Here is a 9,058-nt window from a genome sequence, read left to right on the forward strand (position 1 = left end):
GTCAAGGAAACAAGTTAGCTTCATGCGTACAGGTAGTGATGCATCCCACTGCATCTAGAGGAGATGGGAACCACGCTAGAAACTTCTAGAAGCTTCACAACTCCCAGAAATTCCTGTCACCTGATTAGGTTGGGAGCTACCTGCACCTGATTCGCTTCCCCACCCAGGGTGGTTGAAATCTATGCCTGCTCTCAACCGTGTCCTGAGTATAAAGAAAGCATCCTTTCTGTTTCAGACACTGGGGTAGCAACTGCAGGCTGCAATGGCAAAGGGGCTTTATTAGAGCGCTAAGTGTGGGTAGCGGCAGCCGCTGGGCTCCGGCTTTATTAAACCGTAGCTCTTCCCCGCTGGCACCTTGTTATTGCCAGGGCTATTGTGAAGCTGAATGAGGAGCACGCGAGGCTAAGGGGAGAGTTTTAAAAAGGAAAGATGAGCCTGGACACAGGAGGGGGTGCTTCTGCTTATCAACGCACAGGAAAGCTTAGGACGAACAGTCGCGTAGAACATTCACATGATGGAGAGGAACTTGCTCGGCTGCATCCCACACTTGAGCTCCAGGACTGGAAATGGGGTTCCCTTGTGGGCTCCCTTGTGTGGCTTTAAGGGACCACCTTCCCGCACTGTTTCTCTGTCCGGAGCTGTGCATCCTCCCAGCAAGGATGCCATCAGCACCCAGGCAGCCCACTGGTTCCAGAGACGGTGTCCTGCCGGAGGAAGCACTCCACTTTGCTGCTGTGAAGTCCCTACCTCACAACAGAGGTGAGGGCTCACCCGGGGTGCCAACCCCAGGAGGGGAAGAGCTCTGCGACCCCTGAGAAGAACCCAGAAGGGTTTTGCTCACAGTCCTGTGCTCTCTGCTTCTCGTTTCCTCTGGTCAGTGCATCCCGAGGAGCCTGTGCAACTGTGGACGGTGCAGGTCTGTCTGGTCTCAGCCACACAGAGCCACCCTGGGCCCCATCTGTGGATGGGTCACCCCACACTTGCCAGCCTTAGTGCAGAGAGCCTTGTCCCCACACAGCATCACCGGTGACAACCCCAAGCCTTCCCTGTCTGGAGAGAGGTCTCTGCAGCCTTAGGTGCCTGGACCGTTCGTCTCCTACTCTCTGCCCATCTTTGTGCCTTTTCCTCCTTTGTGTCTTCCATTTTTCTATACAAAGAGAGCCCTCCAGTGGTCCTTGAGTTGCAGCCCGTATCAGCCCCTTAGGGCATGTGTATAAGGAGGCTCCCCTTGAATTAGGGGAAACATGAGCATTCGCTGTGTAACCTTGGATATGTCCTTTCATCTCTCCAGGTACCACAACCACGAGAGGAGAGAGTTGAGCCCACTGACATCTAAGATTCTTTCCAGCCTTCAGAACTCTGGCTGTGTGCCTGCAGGGAGCCGGGGACCCCGCCCTGCACCTTTTCCTTAGGATCCACTGTGAGAAGTCCTGCTGTGGCTGTTCTGTTGAAAGTGGGGGTTTTATCCCCCAGCTGCTCAGAGAAGACCATTAAATGCCCTTGCTCCCACTTTTCAGTTATTGTATTACTGTCTGCTTCACTTTTCAGGTCTATTAATATTTGCTTTATACATTTAGGTGCTCTTATGTTGGGTGCATTGGAGAAGGAAATGGCAACCCACTCCAGTGTTCTTGCCTGGAAAATCCCGTGAACAGAGGAGCCTGGTGGGCTACAGCCCATGGAGTCACAAAAGAGTTAGACACAACTTAGCGACTAAACAACAACAGCAGCAATGTTGGATGCATGCGTGCGTGTGTGTGTGTGTGTGTGCACGTGCTAAGTTGCTTCAGTCGTGTCTGGCTCTTTGGGACCCCATGGACTGTACCCTGCCAGGCTCCTCTGTCCATAGAATTCTCCAGGTAAGAATACTGGAGTGGATTGCCATGTCCTCCTCTAGAGGATCTTCCTGACCAGGGATTGAACCTGCATCTTCTCTGGCTCCTGCATTGCAGGCAGATTCTTTACTACTGAGCTACCAGGGAAGCCCGTTGGGTGCATAAATATTTACAAATATTTATATCCTCTTGTTGGATTGACTTCTTTACCACTCTGTAGTGGTCTGGGCTTAACGTCTACTTTGGCTGATTCGCCTGGCTGTCCTCGCTTTTTCATTTTCATTTCTATGAAAATGTCAATGACCCTCAGAGTAATTATTGATAGACATGTACTAATTACCACTGCGGTCATCGTTTTGGGGCTGCTTTGTAATTCCCTCATTCCTTTCCTCTTCTCTCGCTCTCTGTTTGTGATTGACGACGTTCTGTAGTGGTTTTCTTATATTCCTTTCTCCTTTTGTGTATCTACTATAAGTTTTGCTTTGTGGTTGGTTACCATGAAGCTTACATAAAACACCTTATGTTTATTACAGTCTCTTTTAGGCCGATGATAACCTAACTTCAAATGCATATTAAAACTCTACATTTTTACCCTTCCCTCCCAATTTTATGTTTTTGATGTCGTAATTGATAACACATTATCATAGTTATTTTAAATAAATAACCATTGTGTAACCATTAACAAATTATTGTACAGTTGTTTTTAATAATTTTGTCTTTTAACCTTCATACTAGATTTATAAGTGATTTAGCCATCACCGTTACAACATGAGAGTATTCCAAATTTAGCCATATTTTTTTTTACCAGTGGGATTTATACTTTCATATGTTTTCCTGATACTAATTAGCATCCACCTGTTTCAGCTTGAAGACTCCCCGTTAACATTTCAAGTAAGACCAATCTAGTGGTGTTGAACTATTTCTTTGTTAACTATAATTTTGTGAGTCTCATGGACACAAAGCCTCACTGACTTTCAGAGCAAGGTTCTTTGGGGGCCCATCCCTCAAGTGGGTTTCCCTGGTAGCTCAGATCATAAAGAATTTGCCTGCAATGCAGGAGACCCAGGTTCAATTCCCTGAGTTGGGAAGATGCCCTGGAAGAGGAATGGCAACCCACTCCAGTATTCTTGCCTGGAGAATCCCATGAATGGAGGAGCCTGGGGGAGTACCGTCCATGGGGTCACAAAGAGTTGGACACGACTGAAGCGACTTAGCACACACACCTTCAAGTGGGAGTCTCCAAACTGGGGGCACTGGATGTTGGGTCTTTTGCTCCTTGGAAAGAATTTGGAGTTGTGAGTCCCCTCACTCCCATGGATTGCATGCTGCTGTGCCAAAGGTGGGGTTTAAGGCAAGAGTGTGTCTGAGCCTTTCCACCTGTTTTGATGTGGGGATTTTCTCATTCACCTCATGTGTAGGGGTCACTCAGCTGTATCTGGGTTTCTTCACTGGGAATTTTCCATGTGTAGCCATAGATTTGGTGTGTCCAAGGGAGGAGATGAGACCTGGGGCCTCCTGTGTCATCACCTTGCACTGGAATTCCATTTCATACTTTGTTAAGCTGTGAGTGAGTCTAGGTCTCTGGATGTGCTTTGTAAACTGTGAAAGGCCCAGCAGAGGAGGGAACATGGAGACATCACGGTTTCTCGAATAAAGTGTGTGGATTTCCACGTCCTGTCTCATCGTCCCTGAGTGTGTTCATCAGAGTGCCTGGCTTCTGCCCACTCGCCTCCCCTCTCTGCCGCTAAGTCCTCCCTCTGCTCTGTTTCTAAATGTTGTGTGTTTTTTTTTTTTTTCAAACCCACGTTCCCAAACAGGGGAATGATTTAAGCAGTTACAGAAGGCGGCAACTTGGGGGTGTCGGAGGGATGGGTTGAGCTGGGGCTGGTGGCTTGGGCATGCCTCTGGTTGCACTGGGAAAGGGAGGTGAGCTGCTCGGGGTTAGCCCCAGGGGCCCGCCCGCGGAGCAGGGCCCCACATTGCAGTCTTTCCCCTGATCCTTTTCTGGCTCGGGGCCCTAGAGGAGACATGGGACCATGAGAGCCTGGGGAAGGAGTCTCTCCTGGATCAGGACTGAACAGGGCCGTGCCTGGAGCCAGACATACCCCCTACGACCAGAGCCACCCCTGGAACCCCAGGGCCTTATCTCAGCTTCCTTGAGATTGGTGGTGAACAAGGTGTATGTTCTGAGACCTAGGCAGATGGAGCCCTTGAAACCACAAGTGAAATCATGACAAAAGTGAGAGGGAAAAGGAAATGAGCAGAAGGAAGGGAAAGAACGCCAAGCACAGAAGCTGGGAGGAGAGGGGCGGCTCATGTTAAAGAAGCCTGAGAACAGACGGGCGTGACTTGCTTTGGTGTGGGCTGTATCCCCTGTTTGTCAGAATGTGATGCTGCCAGACAGCGTGCTTCTAGGAACACCCGTCTTTTAAACCCAACAGGACATGTGTTTCTACAGTGTCTTTTTCTCTCCTAGTCTCACTGATTATTCATGGAGCTCCTAGTGGGTGCCAGATACAGTGCCAAGCAGTTGATATTATCAGAGTAAACCTTCAAAAGGTTAGTCACTCAGTCATGTCTGACTCTCTGCGATCCCATGGACTGTATGTAGCTCACCAGGCTCCTCTGTCCTTGAAATTGTCCAGGCAAGAATACTGGAGTGGGTTGCCATTTCCTTCTCCAAAACCTTCATAAAACCTTGTGAGATAGACACTTTTATCCCATTTTAAAGGTGAGAAAAACGAAGTCCAGAAAAGGTAATTGACTTGGGCAGGCAGCAGGGACAGCTGGAATTGGAGACTTTTTACAGAGTTCTTGATCTTTCTACTTAAGTATATTGTCCCTCTTTCTTTACTCTCTTTCCCTGCTAATTGGCAAAAGGTCATGATGATCATCACTTTCTCTTTTTTTAAAGGATTCTTTAAAATTATATGTATTCATTTGGCTGCTCTGGGTCTTCGGTCCCACAGGATCTTCGATCTTCCTTGCAGCATGAACGATCTTTGGTTGCGGCTTGGGAGCTCTTAATTGCATCATGTGGAATCTAGTTCTCTGACCAGAGGTTGAACCTGGGCCCCCTGCATTGGGAGCACAGAGTCTTAGCCACTGGGCCATCACTGTCTTTCTTAAACTAATAAGATTTGCAAGTGCACACTCAAAGTTTGTTCATTCAGTAAAGACTTAATTGAATTCCTACTGTGTGCCAAGCATCATGGCTTCCCTGGTGGCTCAGTAGTAAAGAATCTGCCTGCCAAGCAGAAGTCACGAGTTTGATCCTTGGGTGGAGAAGATCCCCTGGAGAAGAAAATGGCAACCCACTCCAGTATTCTTGCCTGGGAAATCCCATGGACAGAGGAGCCTGGTGGGCTACAGTCCAGGGGGTCGCAAAGAGTGGACATGACTGAGCAACTGAGAATGCACGCATGCCAAGCATCACACCGGCATGAAGACACGTGAGCCACACAAGGATCCCAGGAAAAGCCCTTCTCCCCAGGTAATGTCTTCTCCTGACGTACTGCATCGCTGCTCCTAGTAGGGCTTCAGGATGTAATCTGAACAAGTGCAGGCCAGGAAATTTAGAGTGAAAATTCCTTTCCTATACCATCAGAATCCTGTGGGTTTCTTAGAAAAATAACCTATAGATGAAATACAGATTCTTTGGTGGCTGGAAACCTGGGTCGTGGTACTAGCATCATTATGCCCAGGTAAGCTGTGTGACTCCCTAGGCCTCAGTTTCCCCAGGGCTTGGACCACATGATCACCATGTGCTTCTCAGCTCTAACATATCATCAATTTAACCAAGTTCTCCACTTCAATCCGCTGTCCAGGTGAATGAATCCTGAGGCCCATTTTGAAAATGTGAGCTGTTGGCAAGTTTTTCTTATCCCTAAGCCTCAGGTTCTCCTGGTGACATACGGCTTCATCAGTTGGTTTCGTTTCTGCACCTCTGAGTCATTTGTCATTTGCAGACGATTTATCTTTGTCATGGTTACCAATGTTCACTTCCCTAAGAGAGAGGCACATACCCCAAATCTAGAAGCTATATGCTTTCCTCAGAAAACAGCCTACAAGTCAAGAAACTGCTAATGGAATCCTTCTTTCAATGTAGCCGAACCACTTACATTATTATAAAGAGAGAGTAAAAAGTAGAGGCAACATTTTTTTGTTTGCCTGATCTGCATTTTTATGTAATCAGATTATTTTCACGTGAGATGCAAGAACAGAATTTAAAAGTCTACTCAAGTTGGTACAGTTTGTTTAAGACAGGAGCCAGACACAATTTCTTTTTTTTTCCCTAGAAACTTTAAAAAACGCATTTCTCTTTTCCTGGTGATTTGCTGACTATGAATGGTGATATGTTCTATGCCAACTGTATATGTCATATAGACATAATCCTTCACCAATCCTTCCAGAACAGCTGTTGCTATGCCCATGTTGTGGATGGGGACACTGGAGTTCAGGGAGGGTATGTCATCTATGCAAATTCATTTGGATGAGGAGTAGGAGATGTAGGGTTCAAGTTCGGTTCAGTGTAAGCCCAAATGGGTACACTTTCTCTGCGTGGAAGGGAGAGTATCCATACACAGTCACTGCCTGGGAGCCAGAGAAATGTGGACAAAAATCCAGATGGTTTAAAACACAACCAGAAATTAGCAAGAGAAAGTGGCTTCTATACGGCCTTCTCCACAAAATAAGAAGGAAGAGTAGGCTAATCTCAGCCCAGTACACCTTTATATGAATTATAAATGTTTGAATTACTAATGTATGAATTAGTAAAAGCATGAATTAGTAAAACCCCTTCCTGGCTCCCAGGTGGCTCAGATGGTAAAGAATCTGCCTGCAACTGGGGAGACCTGGGTTCCATCCCTGGGTCAGGAAGATCTCCCAGAGAAGGGAATGGCTACTCACTCCAGTATTCTTGCCTGGAGAATCCCATGGACACTGTCCATAGGGTTGCAAAGAGTCAGACATGACTAAGCGCCTAACACTTCCACTTTCATTTCTTCCTGGAGGTGGGTACCCCCACATGCCAGTGGCTTGTTGCATGCAGGGGGATGACGTCCCATCCCTCGTATAGGGAACTCTTCAGTTCCTAGGGGCCTAGGGGACACTTCAGACATCACTACCCTACGGATGGAGAAGGGGAGGTACCAGTAAGTAGAGAGGAGCCAAGGGTAACCAACCAGGAGGGTCTCGGGATGTTGGAATGGCTGGAGAATAGAAAAAGATGGCCATATTTATTTCATGATCGCCAAACATTTATACTTCTCACTCTTTCTTTTACTTTGCAAATAGTTGAGTGGGCAGAGGGAAACTCTTCTTATGGTTGAAGAGGTTTAGCTTCATTTCCAGATGCCAAGTCAGTTACAGTGTGACCACGCTTCCCAGAAATGGTCAGGCTAAAAGCCAGGGCAGAAGTAGCACACGCTTCTTCTTGTTACTAAATTGTCACAAAGAAAGTTCAAGGAGTCTTAGAGGCATTCCCTTCTGATAACTAGGTCTGATAGTGTGTGCCTATGACTGTCTGCTGTGTCTTGGTTTCTCCTCCTCTGCTTTCTTTAGCTCATCTACGCCTCTGCGCAGTCTGTGATGTTTGGGCTTTAATTAATAATAGTAATAATAAATAATAACAATACAAGGATGGAGATGGAGGAGGCCGAGGAGGAAGGAAAAAAAATCACATGGACTAAGATAATCTAGTGTGAAAATGTTAGTTGCTCAGTTGTGTCTGACTCTTTGCGACCCCATAGACTGTGGCCCCCCAGGCACCTCTGTCCATGGGATTCTCCAGGCAAACAAGTACTGGAGTGAGTTGCCATTTTCTCCTCCAGGGTATCTTCCTGACCCAGGGATCGAACCGTGTCTCTTATGTCTACCTGTATTGGCAAGTGGACTCTTTACTGCTTGTGCCACCTGGGAAGCCCCTTGACTCTAATAGGTATCTCATAAGTGTTTCAGGAGTAGGTGAATTAAATTATACATTGGGAAAAATACCTGAATCTTGTTGCAAATGTGAGGGAAAACTGTGAGAATGTGTGTGTGTGTGTGTGTGTGTGTATATGTATGTATGTGTGTGTGTGTGTACTGTGTGTGTGTGTATATATGTATGTGTGTGTATGTGTGTATGTGTGTGTGTGTGTGTGTGTGTGTGTGTGCAGTGAAGGGATGGTGGGGAGAGGCCACAGAAGGGGAGAGTTATGGAATCTGAGAGTTAGTGGGTGCATCCGTCTGCTCGAGGAGCACTGCCTGTAAATCAGAGGGAGAAAATCATTGGTAACTTTTGCCATCAAATTGGGATGTGGGGAAAACCTCAAAGTCACTCAGTGAGAAGGGTGGCTGAGATGGGGGCCTAGCTCTGTCCACTGCAAGAAAAACCCAGCCCCCAGTTTTGGAGGGAGCTCATCAATTTATTCCCTCCCTTCCCTGCTAGCAAAGGCTCTTGCCTACTTCTCTGGGTCCAAGATCGTCAGAGAAATAAGCTGGGCCAGGGGTGGTAGGTAGGAACATGGGGATGTGAAAGCCTTCTTTCTCCATCTTCCAGCTTTCCTTACCATTAAGTTGTGGATTGAGAGTGGTTTTAAAAATTCATATAACAATTAAAATAAGATACTTTTAAAAAGCAAATGCCAGCATATGGAGTATTAGTGTATTGGCGCTCTCTCTCTCTCTGCCATCTCCTCCCTTCTCTTCTTCTCTCCCCTCCCTATGCCTCTATGAATATCATGTATTCCTTTTATTCCAGTTCATCTGTGGTCCGAGTGAGCTGTTTGTGACGAAGCTGGAGCCCTTCTTCCGGAATGCATACCTCGGGTGCTGCAGGGCAGAGGTCCCCAGCCTTTTTGGCACCAGGGGCTGGTTTCATGGAAGACCATCTTTCCATGAACTGGTGAGGCTGGGGATGGTTTTGGGGTGATGTCATAGCTCAGTTGGTAAAGAATCTGCTTGCAATGCAGGAGACCTGGGTTCGAGTCCTGGGTCGGGAAGATCCCCTGGAGAAGGAAATGGCAACCCACTCCAGTATTCTTGCCTGGAGAATCCCATGGACAGAGGAGCCTGGCGGGCTCCAGTCCGTGGGGTCGCAAGAGTTGGACACGACTTAGTGACTAAAGAGAGAGAGAGAAGGACAGTGCATTTATTGTGTACTTTATTTCCATTATTATCACATCAACTCCACCTCAGATCATCAGGCGTTAGATCCTGGAGGCTGGGGACCCTGCTGTAGG

General features: G+C 47.2%; 1 long non-coding RNA gene across 1 annotated transcript; it reads left to right on the forward strand.

Annotated features, from left to right (window-relative positions):
• The first annotated feature begins 251 nt into the window (after window positions 1-251).
• Window positions 252-1,509, forward strand: LOC123328235. Its single transcript, XR_006543048.1, has 2 exons — window positions 252-759; window positions 1,292-1,509. It is a non-coding gene; the product is annotated as an uncharacterized LOC123328235 (long non-coding RNA).
• Window positions 1,510-9,058: the final 7,549 nt, after the last annotated feature.

The sequence above is a fragment of the Bubalus bubalis genome, chromosome 2 (genome assembly GCF_019923935.1).
Source record: "Bubalus bubalis isolate 160015118507 breed Murrah chromosome 2, NDDB_SH_1, whole genome shotgun sequence".
Taxonomy (NCBI): domain Eukaryota; kingdom Metazoa; phylum Chordata; class Mammalia; order Artiodactyla; family Bovidae; genus Bubalus; species Bubalus bubalis.